The sequence below is a fragment of the Euprymna scolopes genome, chromosome 6 (genome assembly GCF_053919585.1).
Source record: "Euprymna scolopes isolate OS-2025 chromosome 6, ASM5391958v1, whole genome shotgun sequence".
Lineage (NCBI taxonomy): Eukaryota > Metazoa > Mollusca > Cephalopoda > Sepiida > Sepiolidae > Euprymna > Euprymna scolopes.
Window position 1 is genome coordinate 172,752,602 of NC_136487.1, and position 26,434 is coordinate 172,779,035.

Here is a 26,434-nt window from a genome sequence, read left to right on the forward strand (position 1 = left end):
AATAATAATAATAATAATAATAATACAATGGTACCATGCAAGTTAATTTGGATAAAAAAATCAATTTTTATGTACAATGAACCCCAGCTGTTAAGAACAAAAAAATTAATCAAACATATGTATTAATTATATTGTAAGTTTCCTGATTGGGATTGAACACTATCTGTGGAATGGGCAGACATTTATTACTTTATACTATAACTTATTAAGTATATGGCGAGATTAATTTTGAAGACGGCCATATTGTAACAATCAGGGACAAACCTTGTTTTATGATGTTCCACCGAAAGGGAAATCTTGGGAAGAAAATAATTTAATAGACGTTCCGATTGCTATTAAATAAACTGAAGAATAAAGCTAAGACATCTGTAGTTGTGGTAGCTAGGCGAGCTCTTGCTGTAAATGTTTTAGTGAAAATGGACGATACAGCGAATAAATGGTAAGCGTTTTATAAAAGTGTCTGGGACTGTTTTGTTTTCTTCATTTATTTCGATCTTGAGTTTTCTTTTAAAACAGATTAATCTCTTCAGATTATGCGTGTTGGGAAAGCTGAAAGATAGATAAACGTTTAAAATAAGGTTTTCACAATGTTAATAGCGAGTTTAGTTGATTTCCGCAAGGTTTCTTTTTCCTAGAAAAATGCAAATGAGATTTCTTATCCCATTTGTGTTGAAACCACAAAATAAAGAAATAACAATGAAATGAATAATGTCTTTAAATGTATGAGTTTTATTCTTTTATTTCTTGAAATAAATGTTTTCGGCCTTTTTAATCGTTGCTTAGACATTTGAATTCTATTAAGGCAAGAATAATAAATGAAAACTCTTGTAAATTTCAATGAACGAACGGATAAAATAGAGAAATACAGCCGTTCTAGTTTATCATATATATATATATATATATATATATATATATATATATATATATATATATATATATATATATATATATATGTAGTAATTTATAAAATATATATGGCGATTAAGCTACACTGAATATTCCGCGTTTCATCCACTCTAGGACTCTTCAGGCTTATGCGCATAAGCCTGAAGAGTCCTAGAGTGGATGAAACGCGGAATATTCCGTGTAGCTTAATCGCCATATATATTTTATACATTACTAACTAGCTCTACCTACATATTGAGCACTTTTGAAGTAAATACTTAAAGTTTACGCATAAATCTATGCTTTCGTATATTAATTTTATGTGAGTAAATTAAGTAATTATAGGTATATATAAATATATATACAAATATATATATCTATATTTGTATATATATATATACAAATATATAATATATATATTTGTATATATATATATATATATATAATATATATTTGTATATATATATATATATATATACAAATATATATATATACTTGTGGAAATATTCATTATTTACGCATATTTCCTTTATGTATATACATATTAGTCATTATTTAAGAAGATCAATGTAATTACACAACATCTAAGAATAAATGACAAAACTCGGTATTCCAAATTTCATGAAGTTGATGATCTTACAATGTATTCCTTTAATTCAGTTGAATCTCACAATTCCTCTGATAGTATATGTTTTGTAGTACAAAGTCAATCACTTGATTATTATATCAATCAGTGAATATGTTTTGCCTGGACACATCAGAGGAACTAGCAAAAATTTATCCACCGAAAGGAAATAAAATGCGTTTAGATATGATTAAAAATACGAAAATTAGAAGAGAAGTTGCAAATACCTTATAGTTTGCTTACAATACGTTATTTTGAATTTAGTTACTACAACGCACATATTCGCATTAACAAATTACATTAATTTAAGTATATTCTGTCAGAAATATTTTATTTAGTAATAAATACATTTATTATGTTTAGTTAATATATCTATATTAACCCAAATAATATTGATTTAGTAATAAATAATGTTTAGTTAATGATTATAATCTAGTACACATGTTTACACACCCACTCAAGTTTTACGAAACGTTAAAAAAATAATTTACATTTCCGGTTGTATTAAATGATTTATTAATTTGAATTACAACCTATACATGATTCTTATTACTGTTATAATTAAATTTATTACTATATAAATTATAATGTTTCGTATCTCTTAATTCTAAAACTATAATTTTATTTAGTTGATTTTTTTACATCGCGATGTAATCCGTTAACATAATTGTTTACCCCGAGCGTAAATATTAATAATTCAACTTGTTAATTTTTAACTTTACAGAGTAATTTCCCTCCGATCAAAATTTTAATAATTCAACTTGTTAATTTCTAACTTAAAAGAGTAATTCCTCTCCGATCAAAATATTTATAATTCAACCTGTTAATTTTTAACTTAACAGTGTAATTCCTCTCCGATCAAAATATTTATAATTCAAGTTGTTAATTTTTAACTTTACAGAGTAATTCCTCTCTGATCAAAATATTAATAATTCAACTTGTTAATTTTTAACTTTACAGAGTAATTTTCCTCCGATCAAAATATTAATAATTCAACTTGTTAATTTTTAACTTTACAGAGTAATTTTCCTCCGATCAAAATATTAATAATTCAACTTGTTAATTTTTAACTTTACAGAGTAATTTTCCTCCGATCAAAATATTTATAATTCAACTTGTTAATTTTTAACTTTACAGAGTAATTTTCCTCCGATCAAAATATTAATAATTCAACTTGTTAATTTTTAACTTTACAGAATAATTTTCCTCCGATCAAAATATTTATAATTCAACTTGTTAATTTTTAACTTTACAGAGTAATTTTCCTCCGATCAAAATATTAATAATTCAACTTGTTAATTTTTAACTTTACAGAATAATTTTCCTCCGATCAAAATATTTATAATTCAACTTGTTAATTTTTAACTTTACAGAGTAATTTTCCTCCGATCAAAATATTAATAATTCAACTTGTTAATTTTTAACTTTACAGAGTAATTTTCCTCCGATCAAAATATTTATAATTCAACTTGTTAATTTTTAACTTTACAGAATAATTTTCCTCCGATCAAAATATTAATAATTCAACTTGTTAATTTTTAACTTTACAGAGTAATTTTCCTCCGATCAAAATATTAATAATTCAACTTGTTAATTTTTAACTTTACAGAGTAATTTTCCTCCGATCAAAATATTTATAATTCAACTTGTTAATTTTTAACTTTACAGAGTAATTTTCCTCCGATCAAAATATTTATAATTCAACTTGTTAATTTTTAACTTTACAGAGTAATTTTCCTCCGATCAAAATATTAATAATTCAACTTGTTAATTTTTAACTTTACAGAATAATTTTCCTCCGATCAAAATATTTATAATTCAACTTGTTAATTTTTAACTTTACAGAGTAATTTTCCTCCGATCAAAATATTAATAATTCAACTTGTTAATTTTTAACTTTACAGAATAATTTTCCTCCGATCAAAATATTTATAATTCAACTTGTTAATTTTTAACTTTACAGAGTAATTTTCCTCCGATCAAAATATTAATAATTCAACTTGTTAATTTTTAACTTTACAGAATAATTTTCCTCCGATCAAAATATTTATAATTCAACTTGTTAATTTTTAACTTTACAGAGTAATTTTCCTCCGATCTAAATATTAATAATTCAACTTGGTAATTTTTAACTTTACAGAGTAATTTTCCTCCGATCAAAATATTTATAATTCAACTTGTTAATTTTTAACTTTACAGAATAATTTTCCTCCGATCAAAATATTAATAATTCAACTTGTTAATTTTTAACTTTACAGAGTAATTTTCCTCCGATCAAAATATTAATAATTCAACTTGTTAATTTTTAACTTTACAGAATAATTTTCCTCCGATCAAAATATTTATAATTCAACTTGTTAATTTTTAACTTTACAGAGTAATTTTCCTCCGATCAAAATATTAATAATTCAACTTGTTAATTTTTAACTTTACAGAGTAATTTTCCTCCGATCAAAATATTTATAATTCAACTTGTTAATTTTTAACTTTACAGAATAATTTTCCTCCGATCAAAATATTAATAATTCAACTTGTTAATTTTTAACTTTACAGAGTAATTTTCCTCCGATCAAAATATTAATAATTCAACTTGTTAATTTTTAACTTTACAGAATAATTTTCCTCCGATCAAAATATTTATAATTCAACTTGTTAATTTTTAACTTTACAGAGTAATTTTCCTCCGATCTAAATATTAATAATTCAACTTGGTAATTTTTAACTTTACAGAGTAATTTTCCTCCGATCAAAATATTTATAATTCAACTTGTTAATTTTTAACTTTACAGAGTAATTTTCCTCCGATCTAAATATTAATAATTCAACTTGTTAATTTTTAACTTTACAGAATAATTTTCCTCCGATCAAAATATTTATAATTCAACTTGTTAATTTTTAACTTTACAGAATAATTTTCCTCCGATCAAAATATTAATAATTCAACTTGTTAATTTTTAACTTTACAGAGTAATTTTCCTCCGATCAAAATATTAATAATTCAACTTGGTAATTTTTAACTTAACATCAAAATCTCTAATATATATTCTCTTAGATTTTGATCCTATCTTTATTATTCTACTTTCTCTTAGTATCTAATAAATAATATTTATATATAGTTCCAATGTCATTAATTTTATATTGTGCATTAATTGATTCAATGTATACTATACATTAATTAACTGATATAGAATGTTATTATTTAATACAATATTATATTTTTATGTGTTTTATTGATAGTCCAAATAAAATCATCAAAGGAATCGACGTTTCTGACTTTTTGAGATAAGTTTTTTTTGTATTATTATTTATCGGGAATGTTTCTGTCGAACTCGGGAATTTGGACGGAATTTCGAGCGGACCCCTTTATTTAGTTCACGGAGATAGCGTGTTCTTGTTACGTCCCGAATTCGACAGAAATATTCCCGAGTTCGACAAGATACACCTGAAGAAGATCGGAGGTTATGTCGACCGAGAATTTGTGAAAATCACACTCAAGATGAGAACAGTAGTCAGATGAATAATAATACATCAAATGAATTGTTAATTATAATTTCTATTTGTTATTTAACATATAATCCATTTCGTCTCAATATCGAATTATAAAATATTTAGTTCATACACTTATATTTATTTTATCTATATTTTAGTTATAATACTTATTTAGAAAGTAATATATTAAAATTAACATTTCACATGTTCTTCCTTCTCTAACAATCTTCAATCAAGTATTAATAAACATTTCTCGAACTAGTTAAGTAGTTAAGTATAATTTTTCTCTAACATTGATTAAATCTAAATTCCTCTTATAATTATATTTAAAGGTACACTAATCACATAATAGTATGTTATTTTAATTAATTACGTGAATATTTAAATGAAATTTTATTTATATTTTACTTTTAATTAATTAAGGAGTATTAATGTTATTTCGACATAATAGTATATATTCAACTTGCCCCCATTTACCTTTTCTATATTTAAAATTAATTATAACTCATACTTGATATGTTTAAGTACTATAATGATAATAATGCGTAGAACATTTCCATCATTACACCTACAGTTTTATATGTTCATTTGATAGTTTTCTTTCTATCTGCCTCTTTTTTTTACTTTTCCTCATACTCTTTTTATTTCTTCGTTTTAAATTTTAAGCAATAATTCCGAAATAAAATTATACACGTTTTGTTAATGTAGATATATATTTTAAAACATTTGTTTACTCTAATTAATATTCAAATTCTTTCATAGATATAACTTATTAAAACTAGTGTTTTTATATCCATTCTTACAAATAACACAATTAACACATTTGGCTTATTTATTTGATTCAACAACTCAATCATACAACATTCATTTATTTCAACATATGCAGCGGATGTTTAGGTCAATAATTTAATTTTATACATACTTCTATTGCATTATCATTATTAAAATTTTGCAATAAAATATATTAATTAATCTTCTTATCCAATTAATGTTTAATATGTGCGAACATTGTGATCAGGCCAGGAGTTATATTTCGAATTAACTACTATTCCCTATTCTAATTAAATATTGAATCCATCATCCACATTTGAGAATATAATTACATGCCTTTATTCATGACTTTTAAATGAAATATTACATCATCTGAGATATATTATTATATTTATATTCATAGTTTATTTAATGAATCTGATTATGACTTGCCATTATAGTTGCTATTATTATTTAAGTACAGTCGGTTGATTTAATTAGTTATTAATGTTTTACGATTACTAGTTTATTTTATTTAATATATTTATCTTCATAACGAAAAATGCTAAATAAGTATGTTTTTTTACATAGGCATCACCACTTATCAAGGCCAAGAGGTCATTCGAGGATAAGGGTTAAAGAGTGTACAGTAGAAATTGGACAATATAATAACCGTTAGTAATGGAGATTCGGTAAATTTGTTAACTTATATGGAACGGCTCACCAAAAACTTGTTTGCGTTAGACTTGAAGACAACCATATTGTAGTCAGCTGGAAAATGTTATGATAGTTTAATATATTTTCTTATCAATTCTACTAAACTTGTAATAGTTAAGCGAATACGTTCTTGGATCTTCCTCTATCATACACTGCGTACATATTTCAACTAATTAAACTAGTTTTAAATTAATATTAGAGAATATAATACTACTTTTACTTTATATTATCATGATAGTTTGAAATGTGTCAATACAACACAACATCTAAAATTCATACTACTCCATTTTCTTTATATTTGATTTATTATTAATTTTTTATTTATTTTAGATTTATATTTTGAACAAAAGCTATTACCACGCTATTTTCAATTTTAATTTAAATTAAAAATTTATTTCTTGATGAATCTATCTATAAATAACAATTAAATAAATTAATTAAACTTTATTTATGCTTCTAATTATGTTTCATCGAGACAATATCCATTTAGATCTATGTAAAGAGTTTTGAATTACTTCCTGGCGTTTGCTAAGAAGGTTTACTTTAGATATAGGATTAGCGAATCTCTCGACAAAGGCTTCCTTTCTAGGGAAACTGCTCTTGACATATCGTAGGCCTTCGATAAAGTATGGCAGGAGTTCCAGCTACGTTATAACTGGAAACTTCTAGATCTGTTTTTGACCACAGTTCCCGATGACTGCATAACGAAGGCCCACAGCCCACTCGGGAACGCTGATCATCAGTGATAATGGTTGAAATCGCTCTAAACTCTAGAGCCAAAACTGAAGAGCCAGTGCTCAAAACAACGAGATATTATAAAAAGGCTGACTGGGAAGCCATCAAGGAACTAATAAGAGATGCTCAATGGAGAAATATTTTTCTCTCCCTGCTGAACAGTGTGCAAACGAGACCACTGAATGGTTCAAAACTACAATCGAAGAGCATGTTCCCATGCGGAAATTTTATAGTAAGCCCCACTCTCCCCAATGGTTTACGTCGACTTGCGCAACTGCCATTGCTCAAAAGCAGCATGCATACCGTAGGTTTAACCGACATAAGTCCAGTTCAAACAGACTGAAGTATATAGAAGCTAGAAATAACGTTAAGAAAGAAATAGCGACAGCTAAGAGAGAATTTACGGAAACCACTAAAAAGCGCATCGAAGCACAAAAACTAGGAACTCGAGACTTCTGGAAAATCTACACAGTGTAGTAAATAATGGGCAATCAACAATTCCCCCACGAACCAAAAATCACGAGGTTGTCTCCTCAGCAACCGACAAGGCTAACATGCTTGCCAGTCGGTTTGCCTCAAACTCCACACTGGACCCTTCCAACAACCCCCTACCTGACTTTCCTATGGCGACAGACGCCACGCTAAACGATCCGAAAACCACCCTTGCTCAGGTGCATGCTATCATAAAAACCTTAACACTACTAAAGAATGTGGACCCGATCTCATCCCAGCTGTGCTATAAAAAAGTGCTCAGCCGAAGTAGCTCCAGTTCTCTCCAAACTCTACAACAAATGCCTTAATGAAGTTTGCTTTCCGGGCTGTTGGAAAACTGCTTCTGTTGTACCAGTAATCAAGAATTCAGGCGAAAGGACTTACCCATCGAATTATCGCCCCATTAGCCTCCTCCCACTTTTCGCCAAAATATTTGAGACCATAATTAACCATGCTCTAGTCCACACCTTGCAGATGCTAAACTTCTGACTGAGAAACAATATGGATTTAGACAAGCCCGTTCCACAGCAGACATCCTGACTGCAATCTCTGAACGTATATACCATTCACTGGACAAAGCGGGGGAGGGCAAAGCGGTAGCTCTAGATATATCTAAGGCTTTTGACAGGGTCTGCTAAGGAAAAATTAAATCATACGGTATCACTGGTAGAATACTTTACATAATTAAATCCTTCTTAGATAAGAAAAAAATCCAAGTTGTCCTCGACGGTCGTACATCTAAACAATATGATATAAATTCGGGATGCCCCAGGGTTCTATCCTTGGACCTCTATTGTTCCTGATATTCATAAATGACCTCCCCGACAAAATTTCCTCTGAGATGGGTATATATGCTGATGACACTACACTCTATGGCAGGCACGACAGGAAGACGAATGAACACATTTCTAAAGAAATGGCAGAAACACGAGAGGAAGTCCTCCAATCTGTGGTGGAATGGGGTCAAAAATGGTTAGTCGCGGTCAATGCTGCAAAGACTAAACTATTTTCATTCAATAATTACAAGAAACGCTCTCTACCACCTATAGCAATGGCCAACGACTATCTGAGAGTACATCTTTCAAATTCCTTAACCTAACGTTCACAGGAAATATGAGTTGGAACAATTACATTGAAGGCATTGCCAGGGCCGCTGCAAGAAAGGTGGGCTCTCTCTACCATGCTAGACAGCTACTAATACCCGAGAGTATCCTGTACCTCTATAAGGCCACCATTCGCCCATGTATAAAGTATTGCTGTCGCATCTGGGCTAGTGCATCTGCTACTAGTCTCTCGCTCCTTGACAAGGTTCAAAAGAGAGTCGCAAACCTGATAGGCCCTGAACTGGCATCTAAGCTTCAGCCTCTGTCCCATCGACGAAATGTTGCATCCCTCTGCCTTTTCTACAAGTATTTTAGTGGTGAATGCTCTGACGAACTGCAATCACTTGTGCCTCCACGACGTGAGCACCCTTGACAAACTCGGCAGGCTGCTAAATCCCACCCCACACTGTAGAGATCCCTAGATGTAAAAGATCTTTTTACTCCAATAGTTTCTTCCCCAGAACCGCTAGACTCTGGAATTCCATTCCAGGTCCCTGCTTCCCCAACAATACTGACGTGCAGAAGTTCAAGTCTAACGTGAACCAACATCTTGCTGCTTAAATTCCTACATAGTGCCCCAGTACTTGTTGCCCCTGATAGTAGCCCCCTACACCAAAGTGGCAATTTGCCTTGTTTGGGGTGAAAATATAATAAAAAAATAAAAAAATAAATAAAAATGTTTTCTCAATTATTAAATTATTTCTCTCCGATAGGCTCATAAGAGTAGTAGTTGATGGGCAGAAATCCGAGGCCCACAATATTAATGCTAGAGTCCCTTAGGGTACTATCCTGGGCGCAACTCTCTTCCTGATCTACATCTATGATCTCCCAAAACACATACATTCGTTGGCATCTATTCTGATGAGAGGAGCGTCTATGGCAACAAATCAAAACCGTAAATGACAAAGTTCTCTCTGATTCTCTCTCCTCTGATCTTGAGCGCGCGGTACAGTGAGGGTAGAGGTGGCTGGTCACTTTTAATGCATCTAAAACCAAGCTCCTATCTTTGCATCATCAACGCTCTGATCCCCATCTGGCATCAATTGAAATTGATGGATCTCGTCTTGGGGAGACTCCACGTTTTAACAAGCTTCTGGGCTTGAACTTTACTCCTGATCTGAAGTGGAACACGTACATCATGTCAGTTGCCAAGGTCGCTGGGAAAATGGTAGGATCCTTCTACCGCTCCAGAAGATATCTAACTACTGATGCAATTCTCTATCTGTATAAAAGCCAAGTACGTCCAAGGATGGAGTACTGCTGCCACATCTGGGCAGGAGCTGCTAAAAACAGCCTATCCTGTCCTGAGTAAAAAAAATAGACTTCGTGGCTTAGTATGGTATGCCCTTTTCTCTTCCTTACATCCTCTCTATCACAGAAGAGACGTTGCGAGCCTGTCTCTACTTTATCGTTATTTCCATGGCAAGTGCTCGTCCGAGCTCCAACCTCTGCCCCCCGCCAATCATTCACGAAAAACAGCCGTCTAGCTGAAGACACTCTCAGTAAGTTTAACCACTCTTTATCTGTTCCTAAATCAATGCGTAGATTCCATCATCAAAGCTTCTTTCTTAGAAGTGCACGCCTGTGAAACTCTCTTCCGTTTGCCTGTTTCCCACCTGACTGCAATCTGGATGTCTTCAAGTCCCACATAAACAAATTCTTGATGAATCGCCCCCTTAAGTAAGACACTTTATCAAATCTCCAATACTAACGATTACTACGATACTATCCTATTTTTTACTGCACACGCAATACCACTTATCCTCGAGTGGCTTACGGGCCTTAATAACAAGTGACCTCCATGTAAAAAAAAGATTTTTCAATGTCTTTTATTATCAATTTTAAATAAAATAAATCTTTATGTTTAATTTTGTGCACGACAAGCGCATGTGCAGGCCACGTTATATGATTGTAGTCATTTTGTTAAACAAAATATACAAGTATGACTTGTAAAGTACTTCACGTATGTTTATAGGTTAATATAAAACCCCTTAGGACTCATTTGTGAAGCTAAAACGAATCAGGAATTACAACGATATACACATTTCTGTTCATGATCCGTACGTTTCCGCACTGTATTCACTATTGCTCTTGAGTAAACGAAATTCAATTTGTTGTTCTAATTGCTATTTGTTATCGTAAACGTAAGCGGTTGATGTAGACTCATCATTCATCTGAATATTTAACTCAACCTTCATTGCATTTTCGAAAGAAACTGTGTTCATAGAAGTTCTCTTTGGTATTAGGCAAATAAAGTAAAGTCATTCGTATTAGTTAAAGCTGAAAAACGAAGAATATTTTATAAGGCTTGTTTGTAATTATCATGTATTAGCCTCCTCGAAATGTACATATTGACAAAACTGAATAATAGAAACACGTTTGAACGAATCTTTTTAAACTTTTAATAGCAAGTTTGGTAGTTTCATCACGTTTATCTGCAAGTTCTATTTTCTCGCAGAATTGAAGATATTTGCATGGTATTTCTTATTCCATTTGTCTCAAACAATTGTCAAAATAAAAAGAAATAAAACGTGAATAAAAAGTTTCCATTAATTTTTGTAGATAAAGATTTTCTCAAGCTTTAATCGCCATTTTCCCATTTGCGCTACGTATATTCAGTTCTATTGAATCATGAATAATATATGCAAACTCGTGATAATGGCAATGGAAAATTGATAAAAAGCGCATACCACCACAAAGATATAATGTAAAAAGATTATGTATGTATATATATATATATATATATATATATATATAATATGAACAAATGATTAATAAAACATGTTAAAAGACATCTTGAAAAAGAGTTAAAAACATATTTCATTTTAAAAAAAGGAAGCACAAGATAAGTGGATAGTCCTTAATCCGTGGCGTTTCGAAGAAATACTCTCCTTCTCATCAGAGGGCAGGAATTAGCAAAATGCGGGATCGGATTTTGTATATAAAAGTATTTAATGAAACTACAAGTAAGTCACAGATCTTACTTGGTTAAAAAAAGGGTGAATAGGAGGTAAAAGAAAAATGATAAAAAGATTTCACATGAATGGATAGATAGTCCGGTGAAGGGTAAAAAATCCAAGAACGGTAAAATCCAAAACGGTCGAATTTTAAATTTCCGATGCAATGGGTTAATTCCAAATGGTCCAAAAATTCCAAAATGATCCAAAAGGCAGAGTTCTTTGGAAAAAATCGCAAATGGAATGAATTCCAAATCAATAACAGAAAAAGCACTGGAGAGAATATTTAAAACACGTCTGTCAAGGCTGGAGGAATCAAGTAAATTCATATATATATATATATATATATATATATATATATATATATATATATATATATATATATATATTAGTTATCAATTAGTTAATCAAGCCCTAGTCCAGCACCTAACAGCTGCTAAACTCCTGACTGACAAACAATATGGATTCAGGCAAGCCCGTTCAACAGCAGATATCTTAACTGTAGTTTCTGAACCTATATACCGTTTATTGGACAAAACAGAGAAGGGTAGAGCGGTAGCCCTTGATATATCCAAGTCTATTGACAGGGTATGGCACGATGGTCTTCTAAGGAAAATTAGATCATATGGAATCACTGAAAGAATTCATAATGTAATTAAATCCTTCTTAAGTAATAGAAAAATCCAAGTTGTCCTCGACGGTCGTACATCTAAACAATATGACATAAATGCGGGAGTACTTCATGGGTCTATTGTTCCTGATATTCATAAATGACCTCCCTGATAAAATTGTATCGGAGATGGGTATATTTGCCGATGACACCACTCTCTATAACAGATATTAGGGGAAAACAAATGAACACATATCCAAGGAAATGGCAGAAACACTAGAGGATGACCTCCAATCTGTAGTGGAATGGGGACAAAAATGGTTGGTCACATTCAATGCTGCTAAGACTAAGCTTGTTTCCTTCAATAACTACAAGAAACCTTCTCTACCACCAATAGCAATGGGCAAGAACACATTGCCTGAAAGTACTTCTTTTAAACTCCTCGGCCTAACGTTTTCAGGGAATATGAACCGGAATAGATACATTGAGAGCATTGCCAAGGCTGCTGCAAGGATAGTTGGCTCCCTCTACCTTGTTAGAAAACTACTTACGCCTGAAAGTATCCTGTACCTCTATAAGGCCACCATTCGCCCATGTATGGAGTACTATTGTCACATTTGGGCTGGTGCATCTGTTGCTTGTCTCTCGCTCCTGTGTTACATGATAAGGGCTGTCCCCTTTTCATGTAAGTATAAAAATGGACAGTTTAGTTAAAATGAAAATGAAATAGCATAGGCGAAATTCGAACCTCGTAATCTAGGTTTAGAAATAGATTACGTGTGAGAATTTAAAGATATAAAACAAACATTTGTTTAAAATATAGATAAATATTTCAAGGAAAGAATGTTAACTATCAAGTTTGCTATGAAATTTTAAATTGGAAGAGTGCAGCTTATAAGATAATGTTTTTAACATATTGAAAATAGGTTACTGAGAAATAGGAAAAGTTTTGGACATGTATGTCCAGAGCACGTGAAAGAAGGCACATGTTTTAACATGTGTATGACGTCACGGAAAATAGAAAGTTCTAGGAATAGAGAAAAAAGTTTAGAGTTAGTCAGTCAGGGAGAAAACTCAGAGGGAGTCAGTAGTCTAGGAAGCGAGACGTCACTTCAAGAAAAAAATGTGAAGCCTTGAATTCTTGGTGATGGAAACACGGCCGTGTGAAGAATAAACCATCATGTGTTTTATAAAGCTCGTCTTGTCTTATGATTCTTACGAAAAGGTAAAGTGAAATTGTATTATATATTTGTGTTATAAAATATCTTTACATACACGTCTCAACACCATCATGTCTACACAATGTCTGAACAGTGAACACTGTCTCCTCACTCAAAGGGCTTCCCCTTCTTCTTCCATTCTACACATCTAAGGAATGAACAGTTTTAATATAAATATGAATCTTCATAAAACGAACAAAGTCTCTTACAACAATATCTCTCTCTCTCTCTCTGAGTACATCAACATCCCTCTCTATTCTAAACATCTCTATAATAAGACTCTTACTTTATCTCTAAGACTCTCTCTCAATGAAACCCCTATATAACACCTGGACAGGGTTCAAAAGAGAGTCGCCAACCTGATAGGTCCTGAACTGTCATCTAGGTTTCAGCCTCTTCCCATCGACAAGATGTTGCATCCCTCTGCCTGTTCTACAAATACTTTAATGGTGAATGCTCTGACGAACTGCAAACACTTGTACCTCCTTGACGTTACTACCCCGACAAACCCGACAAGCTGGTAAGTCTCATCCCTTTACAGTAGAGATCCCTAGGTTCAAGAAATCCTTTTACTCCAATAGTTTCTTCGCCATTCTACCGAGATTCTGCTTTCCCAACTGTACTGATATGCAAAAGTTCAAGTGTAATGTGAACAAACATCTTTCTACTCATCTCCCTTCATAATGCCCCTGCAAATTAAGTCCCTAATAGTAGCTTCCTGCTTCAAAGTGGCACTGTGCCTTGTTTGGGGTGAAAATTGAATAATATATATATATATATATATATATATATATATATATATATATATATATATATATATATATATATATGTATATATATATATATATACGTGTACGCGGCCCGGCGTTGGCCGGTTGTAAAATATGTTTAAATCTTAATTCATACAGATTGTTATAGACCCAATCCACTCATGATTATTACATTGTACACAATATGCAGTACTTGTTTCGTGAATTAATAAATACGCATGTGCTCTTAGCAAAAATCGAAACCAATATATTAAACTTTCTAGCGGTGTGAGTTTCCATCTGAGCTAATGACATGTGCATATCAAGACGTGAAAAATAAACGCGCTTAAACGTATACAGACATATTTGCGCATGCGTATGCATTTAAATTACAACGAAATATACCTGCTAAGTTTTAATTCTTTAATTTAAAAATTTCAGCAATTATTTTTTTGCGAAAACAAACAAAATCAATTTTGTTACACAGGTCATATTCTATACACCAAAACTGTAGTAGTTTTTAGAGAGTTTTTCGCTGAGAGACAAGGCCACTCCCTTGGATTTTTCTTGCGCGAATTGAAATTTAATTAAATTTCTTGGATTTATATTTTTGGATTTTACCATCATTTATCTTTCAGCAGACTATCCATTCACGTGTAATCACCTTTTTCTTTACCATATTCCCTCTGCTTCACTTTTGTTATCAAGTAAGATATTTGACTTACTTGTAATTTCATCAAATACTTTTGCCTGCAAAATCTGATCCCACATTTTGCTAATTCCCACTCTCTGATGAGAAGGAAAGTAATTTTTCGAAACTCCGCGGATTAAGGAGCATCCACTTATTAAGTGTTTCCTTTTCACATTAAATATGTTTTTAACTCTTTTTCCAAGTGTTTTTAACGTGTTTTATTAACTATTTAGTCCCATATATATATATATATATATATATATATATATATATATATATATATATATATATATATAAATGAGGGGAGTCATCAACAATGTGTATTTTTAACGTTATTTTATTATTTCGTGTTTTGGTTTTTCATTAAAACTTATGTTTAGATCATTGTAATAATGTTTTTAAATCATTGAAATCGTTTTTAACGCGTTTCAGACGTTCTGTAAAGCGTCCTCTTCAAAAGTATTTAAAATGTAACATATTTAGAATATACTTAAGATGTGTTTAAAATGTAAAAGAGCATTTTCGTAGTTCATTTGAAATGTTTCTAGCGGTGGAAACATGTGTAAATGATTCTATTCTTCATTCATATGTTTAAATTTTATTACTGGGGTAGGATTGTGTTCACTACTGTCTTATGTCTCTCTTTCCCTCTCTCTCCCTCTTTCTCTCTCTCTTCTTGTGTTTCTACTTATCTTTTTGTTTTTTCTCATTTTTTTTCCTTTTTTACTCTTACTTGAGTGGAGGTGTGGGGCATGTTGGTACTTGGTCAACTGGCGACGTAGGGTAGGGTGTGTATGTGTGTTTTCTTGTATTGGTCTGTAGAATGTGCGTTCTGTTTTATAGTATAGATGATGCTTTGTAACTATTCTGTGCTTTCAACTAGCAATTTATTAAAAACATAAAAGGTAAATTTTCACATTAGGTCCACCTCCACAATTTTTCACATGGCTAGGTTGGGGGTGTTTTTCAGAAAGCCGTTATTAACATGGGGAGAATGGTGGTATTTATTCCAAAAGCCGTTTTTAACATGGAGAGGTTAGTGGGGTTTATTCCGAAAGCCGTTCTTAATATGAGGAGTTTGGGGGCTGCCAACTAATCATAGTGCATAGTACAGGTCTTTATATCTCGTAAACTACTTGTCTCTGCGAATTTTAAATGAGCTTTTCTTATTCAGCATAGTTGAAAACTTTTGAAAGTAGTTATTTTAAAGAAAATTGTGGTGGTGGACATCATGTAAAAACATACAAAAAAAGATATCGTGAAATTTAAATTTTACTTGGAAAAATATTTTAAAATAGCGCGGTACCAAAAATAAAAATAGATAGAAAAATAACCCATATGTGTATATATATATATATATATATATATATATATATATATATATATATATATATATATATAGATAGATAGATAGATAGATAGATAGATAGATAGATAGATAGATAATTAAATTCTACTGTATTGGTATAAGTTTTTTTTTTTTTTGCTTTTGTTTCTTGCTTTTTACAATTTTCGACTAAATACTTCTAAATTAAGAGGGGTTGCTTATATCGTATTTTAAACTAAACTTCGGAGGTTCGAATGCCCCCCACCTAAAATGTACTTTGAAAAATCGATTTTATAGCGAGATTTAAGAATAGTTAGCCGACAAAAAGGTGAAAAACAAAACAAATAATCAATAAATAATTGTTACCAAAGGCAATAAATGCTACTTTTTTTTACTTACATGAATGAGTTTATTTTATGTTTTAACGTATTTTCAAGCGCTTTTCTTTATTTTTTAATCTTAAATTGCGGGTGTCTGAGTGCCAAAGATCTCCAGATTTTCTAGAATTCCCCGTTAGATTGCAAACGAAATCTCCAAATCTAGCAGGCAAACCGTTAAATTGGAAACACTGGTCACGTGACAGAAAGCGGTAATAAATAATTGTCCCTAAATAAAAAATGGCCTATCGGTACAAAGAAAACCACCTATTTATCATAGAAAAATAAAGTATAATGTTATAAGTAAAAAGAAATATATAAAAACGCACATTGATATAGTAAACATATTATACCAAAACGTGGAAGCCATCCGTCCAGTGTTTTTTAGACTATTAATTGCGAACGAACCAAGAGTTATATATATATATATATATATATATATATATATATATATATATATATATATATATATATATATATGAATAGATCATTAGATCATCGTATAACGATTAGATCACTGTGATTGACGTTAAAAATATTTCTTGCCGTTAATGGTAGCCGATTGGATACGATCTTTGCTACTCGAGCCAGATTCGAATTCGTCGACTGGAAGATTCCCGAAAGAATGGAGCACTATTGTCTGTAGGTATTAAATTATTTTAATATATATATATGACGAACAGATATATAAACTTCAAGATCTTTTTCAAAAAAATTCTGTCCTTAAGTTTACAATAGAATTAAATGATAATAAACAAATTCACTTTCTGGACGTCCTTATAGACTCTTCTAACAATACTTTCGACACAGCTGTATACACAAAACCAACTAGTACAAAATCCAGCCTCTTGAACTTTAAGAGTGAGTGCCCTAAGCCTTATAAAATTGCCATAATCAAAAATCTTTTAAACCGTACTAAGATGATTTCTTCTACGAAAAAAACACTACTAACAGAAATTAAAAATATCAAACAGGTTCTTATAAATAATTACTTTCGGAATTATATTGTTGATCAACAAATTAAACTATTGTTACAGTCCACTAAAAACCTTAACAGCAATACTAGTCAATCTTCCAACACTAACCCTTTAGACATATTTTATAAAAACCAAATGACACCAAATTTCAGAGTGGAAGAAAAAATAATTAAAAGCATCATACATAGATATACAGCACCTCTAGAGAACAATTCTAAGATTAGATTTATTATATACTATAAGAATTATCGAACCCAGAACCTCATCGTTAAAAATAACTCCTCGCTGGCGACAAAAATTTTGGAGCAAACCAATATTGTGTACAAATTTCAATGCCCCTTAGGAGAGTGTAACTCCGAAAATAAAAACGCACATATTGGACATACAAAAACAACATTGTCCCGTCGATGCATTTGAATAGTGCTAGCTCAATATACCAGCAGTTAACAAATCAACATAGTTGTTCCCCCTCTAATGTTAGAAAGGTCCTCGTGGACAACACAAGGATTTTGCAACGAGAAAGAAATTGTAAAAAATTAAAAATACTTGAAGCACTATATATAAAACCCCAGCACCCATCTATAAATAGCATTATTTTTTAAAGTAACAATAATGTGCTGAAATGTTTAGCATAACCAGTATACGACTGGTTTTACTAACATTGCCTTTTTATCATCCTAATTTTAAATCGAGTTTTTTATCACTCGATAATGTATATTTTAATCGACTTTTCATTGACTCTTTTTATCATTCGTAACTATATATTTCACTTCTATTTTTAATATTTTATCTCCACCATCAAGAAAGAATCGAAAGCGCTCGTGTGAACCATGAAACATTTGTAAATAGCTTCCATCTGGAAGTTAAATAAAATCTTACGAAAGATCGAAAAAATGAAAAAAGAATAATTAAGCAAGGTATCTCTGTTGTTTTTAATAATGTTTGCCTGAATGAATATACATATATATATTTATATATATATATATATATTTATATATATATATACAGTATAACCCCGGGATAAACTGTTTTTCAGTTTACGATGTGGAACACGATGTTTCCTTCTCCAAGTTACGGTATTTTTCACTTTTATTTGATTATATACACGTGTATTGTATACTTCACTGCATTTTGTTACTGATTTTGAATTCTGTACTTCTGATTTCTACTATATATATATATATATATATATATATATATATATATATGTGGATTTTTTTTTTTAACAATCAATTTAAATACCTTTAAAATGGTATTATATTGATTATATTGTACCAATATTAACCAGAGCAATATAATTTATATAATCAGAAAAAACAACACCTTTTTTTTAGTAGTACACAATTTTTGTTTTTATTATTTTTTATGACATGTTATTATATATTTTTTCTTAGTCTGACAGCTGTTTCGAAGGGTAAAAGGACAAACGGTTGTTTTAATTATAACATACCGAATTTTCATTATTTACCGTTCTCTTCGGAGACAATTAAAATCAATTAATTACAGTCAAAAAATTGTTTTTAAAACTCACATGGGAATGGAATTTTTTTATCGAGGTTGCCATCTTTAAAAATTTTCCATGGGTTTTTTATAGATCTATATTTTCTTTTTGTTAGCCTTATTTTCGTATTTTTTGGTTTTTTAATTTCTTTCCAATTTATGTATCTAATATCAATTATGTTAATTCTGCATTCTTATTTTGTTTCTTCTTTTATTACGTTTGATTTATTATTTACGAAATTATTTAATTAATTTTTTAACTTCTTCTTAAGCTAGTAATTTTTTCCTTTTTTTTCGTATCTCTTGGGTGTTTACGTTACATTTTATTTTATTTTTTTTAGCCGTCTATACGTATTTTTTCTGTTATTGTTTTTTTTCGTATTTATTTTATTATTAGGCTAAAATGGTTATCATTATGTACACATTTATTATTTCTTATTCTTATATTATGTTTTTTGTTAATTATTTTCGTTATTTCCAATTTATAATGTTTAGTGTCAAGTTTACGGTCTTTTCTGATTTTGCAATTAAAGGGAATTAACTCTATCAATTCTTTGTTTCTTATTTATTCAGTCATTAACTTACATCTTTTAGAATTTGTGCATTTACCTTATAATTTAGTAGTCAAAGGGAAATAACTTATTTATTTTTTGTTTCAATTATTAATCTTTGTCATTTTTGCTAATTTTTTTATTTATCATATTGTTATTTATTAATCATGTGTATTTATGTTGTGTTCAGGTTTGTTATTTATAAGTTTATTTGCTATTCTAATATTTTTTATTCATTTATCTTAAACTCGGTTTTTTTGGTGAAAAGAAAATATTTTTGTTCAGTTTTTTGTCTATCTATATGTTTACTTATTATCTATATCTTGATATTAGGAACTTATTTTTATGCAGACATATTTGTATGTTGTCTGTACGGTGATTTAACAATGAGTTTTTATCAGATGTTAGTATTTTGTAGGATTCTAGTAAACATAAGGAACATTTGCCTGATTTTGATGGATGATAACTTTTTGCCCTACCTATCACGGACCATTTCAAAGTGTACTCTATATTTTTGCTTTTTAGCTCACGTATCCATTCCCCAAGTGCAGTGTCATTATTATTTTTCTTTCTATTTGTTTCCCTCCCACTATGGTTATTATTAGTATTATTAGTGTTTGCTGTGTTATTTATTATATTTCTGCTACTATTATTGTTTTTGTTGAATGATGAAATATGATTGTTTAGCCGGGTTTTAAACTGAGTGCTCGTACTACCAATGTATGCTTTTACACCTCTATTAGTTTTAACTTCACATTTATATACAACATCTGATACGAGGCAATTTCCTTCTAACGGGCATTCCATAGCTACACGGCAGTTGCATCCACAGTTTTCATTCCTATTATTTTCTAAGTTATTATTATTTGCTTTTTCTATTTTGGCTCTGTTCGTTCCTATTATATTTCTAATTAAATTTGGTGAGGTTGAGTAAGAAATTTTTACAGTGTTTTTGTTTATGATTTTACTTAATTTATTGCTTGGTGGAAAGTTTTTATCTATTATTTCATAGAATTCTTTTGGAATATTATTTTTAATATGTATAGAGTATGGGATGTTGAACCATGTTTGTTGCTTCCTCCTATTCTTTCTATTTGTGTTAGTGTTGTTCTCCCTACTTATTGTTTTTTCACGAGTGCTGGTACTTATGTTGTTATCAGTTCTGTTATTTGTTCCTATTTTATTTCTATTTCTATTCATTACTCTATTATATGATATTATATTTACATTTGTCCTAAAGTTAGTGTGTTCAACATTATGGTTCTTTATGTACTGTATTCTTTTATTGTAACCTGATTTTTTTATTGCTTCGTTATAGTACTCCCTATTTTTGTTAAATTCGTCTTCATTAATTGATATTTTAGATAGTCTTTTAGATATGTTTGGTATTATTGCAGCTTTCATGGATGGTGGGTGATTAGATCTATTATCAATGTAGTACAATGCCTGGTTAGGTTTGTGGTAAGGTTCATAAGTTTTATTTATTATATCTAGGGTAAGGTCCAGAAAGTTAACGGTTTTGTAGTTTTCATTGAAGGTTATTATTAGTCCTAAATCATTAAATATTTTCTTTATCTTAGTTTTTGTGTTCTTAACTATTCTTATACTACCATTTATATAAAACAGAGCATCATCACGATATAGCCCACCTTTTAGCTCTGGAATCTCTTCACTTAGTTTCTGCAATATGTATAGGCCTACTACATCAGTTGCCTGACTGGAGTCTGCCGATCCCATCGTCATGTCGAAGTTTAGGTCCCTGTTATTCCTAGTCCAAAGTTTATTATCATATTTTATTATTGATCGTCTCGCTAAGTTAACTATATCTGTTTCTATTTTGGTTATGCTAGTGAGAGTTTTTGCAAAGGATATTGCATCTTTAAAGAGTTGTGGTGTTATGGAGGGATAATATGCGTCTATATCGAAGCTAATTAACATACTGTTACTTCTAATACTTATATTTTTGAACCAATCTATTACTTCATCTGAGGATATTTATAGGTGGTTTGTTATTTTCTGTTTAATCATAGGTATAATGCTATCAAGAATTTTTTTACTTATATTTCCTATGTCAGATATACATGGGGATATAAGCCTAATGTTAGGGTTTATATTAAAGTTTTCTTTGTGGTCTTTAAAAGTAAATCTTGGGGTTAATGGGGTAAATACCTCTATTTTATTGCTAATGCCTATTTCTTCACATATTTCTTTAATGGATGTGTTTATGCTATCTAACTCACTGTTTTCTGCAATTCTATATTTTTCCTCAGTTCTGTTAGGATCAAGTCATTATATTTATTATAGTCTATGGAGTAAATGTTCATAGTTTTGTCTGCATGTACCTTCAGCATGTCATCATCTTTGATCTTTTTAAATGTTTCATTTATTTTTTGTAGTCTGGGATTCATGTATTTTTGTTTTTTCTTCTTTTTTAAGCCTTTTACTGACCACAGCCGAGGTCAGCGGCCTGAACAAGCCCAATAAAGGAGTAATAAAGATTGAACATTCCAATGAATAGTAGACACTTACACGCTTCCACCCCTTGGAAACACTTAAAATGAACTACGAAAATGCTATTTTTACATCTCTAACACATTTGAAAATAATTTCTGACGAGGACGCTTCACAGAACGTCTGAAACGCGTTAAAAACGATTTCAATGATTTAACAACATTATTACAATGATCTAAACATAATTCTCAACGAATAATAAAATGTTAGCAAATACACATTGTTGGTGACTACCCCCTTATTTATATATATATATATATATATATATATATATATATATATATATATATAGCAAAAATAGTAATTAGTAAAAACCTGATAGGAGTGTTCAATACTATTGCAGAGCAAGTATATATATATATATATATATTACTGTTTTTGTATGCTTAGTTACACATTTTTCGATTACTGAATCGTATCCACGATCCAATAACTTCGTTAGACTTTACAGAAATTATTATTTTGATAAGGAAAGACGATATTAGAAGAAAAACAATGGGGAAAAATATATCAATTCTAATTCGACAAAATTTAAGTTTTAAGATTAAAAAAAATATTGCAAAGTAGTAGGTGGCGATGGAAAGGATTAGAAGGAGGGGAAGAGAGAGACAGAGACAGAGAGACAGAGAAACATGGAAGTGGGGGAGGAGAAGAGAGAAATAAGAAATAAAAGGGGAAGGAGCGAGACAAGCAGTTAATGATATATATATATATATATATATATATATATATATACTAGCATTTCGGCACGGCGTTGCCCGAGTGTTTGGAAGGGTATGCTGAACAAAAGAAAACGATCAATATTTTTAACTTTGCCCCCTATTATGACCCCTTAACATTTATTGTTTTGGGCTTTAATCAAGTTATTAAGTTAGATCCATGTCCAAGGAATCTATATCTAATATTTCAAGTGTTTAGACCCAAAATAGTCGGAGGAGTTTGGTATAGTTCTCAAAGGTCAAATCGTTGAACTTTGACCCCCTTAACAGCAAAATTTTTGGCCGAAAACCGATCACCTAGATTTTCCCAACTGTATACCAAATTTCGAGTCTGTAGACTAAAGATTTACAGAATTATTGCGTAGGGAAATGTACACACACACACACACAGACATGTTCACTTTTATAAATATACTAGCATTTCAGTCCGGCTTTGCTCGGGTATTTGGAGATGTATGTTGAGCAAAAAAAAGTGGTCAATTTTTTTAAACTTTGACCTCTATTATGACCCCTTAAAATTTATTGGCTCAGATTAAGTTATTAAGTTACATCCATGTCCAATGAACCTATATCTAAAATTTCAAGTGTTTAGACCGAAAATTGGCGGAGGAGTTTGGTAGAGTTCTCAAAGATCAAATCGTTTCACTTTGACCCCTTAATCGCCAAATTTCTGGCCGAAACTTGATCACATCGATTTTCCCAAATCTCAGTACCCTGTATGTCAAATTTCGAGTCTGTAGAATAAATTGGCAGAGTTATTGCGTAGGGAAATGTAAACACACAGACATACAGACAGACACTTTCACTTATATATATATATATATATATATATATAGATATATAAGTTTAATGGTTAAAGTTATAATCTGAAAATCAAAATGTAGGCACATATATTCGATTTAAGAATTTATTGTTTGACAACTGACAGCCCGGCGGTCGAGCACATCACAGAAGAATCTCCTGCTCACACACCTTAGCAAAAATACAAAAAGGAAAAAATACACATTGGAGTACTCCGATAAGAACATACCAACCCCCAGTAACCAGCTATACACGAGGATCCTCCTAACAAAAATCAAAGAGGTCATCAAGAGAATGAAATGGAAAGTCTTAAATGAGGTGAGCAACCAGAAGACAGAAAAAAAACTATTTGGGATTGAAATCAATTAAATACGCAGGAAAAATAGACGAATTTTAAAAGATCTTATTATACATTATTCCAGCATTAGAGTTCAAATACAAGCCAAACAAATTCCAGAGGTCCTTAGCTAACGATATGAAGCGGCTGAAAAGGAATAATGACACAACAGTATTCTCCGATAAGACCAAAAATTTATATAAAATGGATAAAGCAAGGAGACCACAACTGACATTAAACTCTATTAACGATAAATACTAAGTAGCAAAAAAAGAAACATATAGATCTATTAACATAGAAGCCACAGAAGTAGCTATGAAATTAGGCATAGAATATAGAGCTAACCGCCTAGCTAAGATAAACGCATTTGTAACTTTAAAAGACCATAAGGAAAATTTTACCAATAATCTGTCCGGCAGACTTATAAATCCAGCTAAAAGCGAAATATGATTAGCCAGTAAAGCTATAATAAAAGAAATTGTCAAAAACATAAAAAGTAAAACCAACCTCAACCTATGGGGTAACACACAGTCAGTGCTAAAATGTTTTAACAATATAAGCGACCCACATAGATGCAAATTCACTCAACTAAATATCACAGACTTTTACCCCTCCATTACGAAAGACACATTAGAAAAAGCATTGAGTTTTGCATCAAAATACAAACAAATTTGCAGTATAGAAATAGAAACCATCATGAATGCTAGGAAAACCCTACTATTCTATGAAGGGAAAACCTGAATAAAAAATCAAACCTAGAAGACCCATTTGATGTGGCAATGGGAACTTACGATAGTGCAGACTTCTGCGACTTAGTGGGTCTATTCCTACTCTGAATCAAAAAAGTTCCAGATCATACATTCCGCCTATATAGGGACGATGGCCTTTGTCTCTCACGCGATCACAACGGGACTAGCCTAGATAAGCTCAAAAAAGATCTAACCAAAACATTCCATGACATAAGTTTTAAAATAACAATTAGCACCAACCTACAAGAAGTAGGCTTCCAAGACACAACTCTAAATCTAAATAACAGGACACATAGACCCTTCCACAAACCTAATGAGGCACTTATGTACATAAAGAAAGGATCCTGTTACTCCCCTACAGTTTTCAAAAACATGGTTGCCAATATCAGCAAAAGAATCTCTACGCTCTCATCAAACGTCGACATCTTCAACCAAGGAGCTCCATATTACAATGAAGTGCTTCAGAAATACTTTAAATACCAGCCAACCCAACATCGGCTAAAAAAAGACAGGCGCAACAGGAGGCGGAACATTACTTGGTTCTCACCCCCATTTTCCCTCAACACAAAAAACACGAGTGGGATACCTATTCCTGAAACGGATAAGAGGAAATTTCCCTCCACAACATAAGCTGCACAAAATGTTCAACAGAAACACGATTAAGGTCAGCTATTCAACCAATCTATCAATAAAAAAGATCATCACAAAGGAACGCAATGAAGATTAAATTGTGGACTGCTCTTGCATATCCAGGGAAGATTGTCCATTAGAGGGAAAATGCAGGGTGAAATCCCTCGTGTATGAAGCGACACCCGCACATCAGGCTAACGATACACCAGAAATATACATAGGCATGACGAAAGAGACGTTTAAACAGAGATTTTACATGCAACAAAGTTACTTCAGGGCAAAAACAAGGATAAAGACAGCACCAGCCGCCCGAGTATGGCAGCTAAAAGATAACGAAACACCTTTCAGCATTAAATCGAGGATCAAAAAAGCGAAGAACAACATAGTCACCACCCTCAAAACAGTGCCTCCTTTGTGATGCGGAGAAGTACCATATTATAAAGACTATTAATGCCCCTCAAAAGACCTGTTTAAACGTACGCAATGAGACCCTCAAAGCCTGTTTATATAGGAGACAAGCGCTCCTAATTAACTGGGAAGACCGAACAACGAAGGATTATCCCACCTAAGAGAATTTCTTTAAGAGTATTCTAGATGCAGTCAACTGAGTAAAGTGAAAATGGACATTTAGACAATTGTAAGTATAAATATTAAGTATAAAAATTAAGTATAAAAATGAAGAAAATTATGGCTACTTTAAGAATACAATACACATATATAAAAGACTTAGAAATCAAATAGCCTGCATACCTCCCTCAACTATTTAAAATAAAATAAAATAAAAAAGGATGAGAAAATAAATGAGATAGATTAATTACCTCCCTTGGATCAACTAGAACATGGATTATCTCCCCTTAACTAAAATAAAGAAGGAAAATTAATAAGATAAATTAATTATCTCCCTTGCACCAGCTAAAATTAACAGAAGGCAG

At 31.2% G+C, this 26,434-nt stretch overlaps 1 protein-coding gene across 1 annotated transcript in view; it reads right to left on the reverse strand.

Annotated features, from left to right (window-relative positions):
* LOC145278101 (thyrotropin-releasing hormone receptor-like) overlaps nt 1–26,434 on the reverse strand; it is a 518,816-nt gene that overhangs the window by 405,292 nt on the left and 87,090 nt on the right. The window lies entirely within an intron of this gene.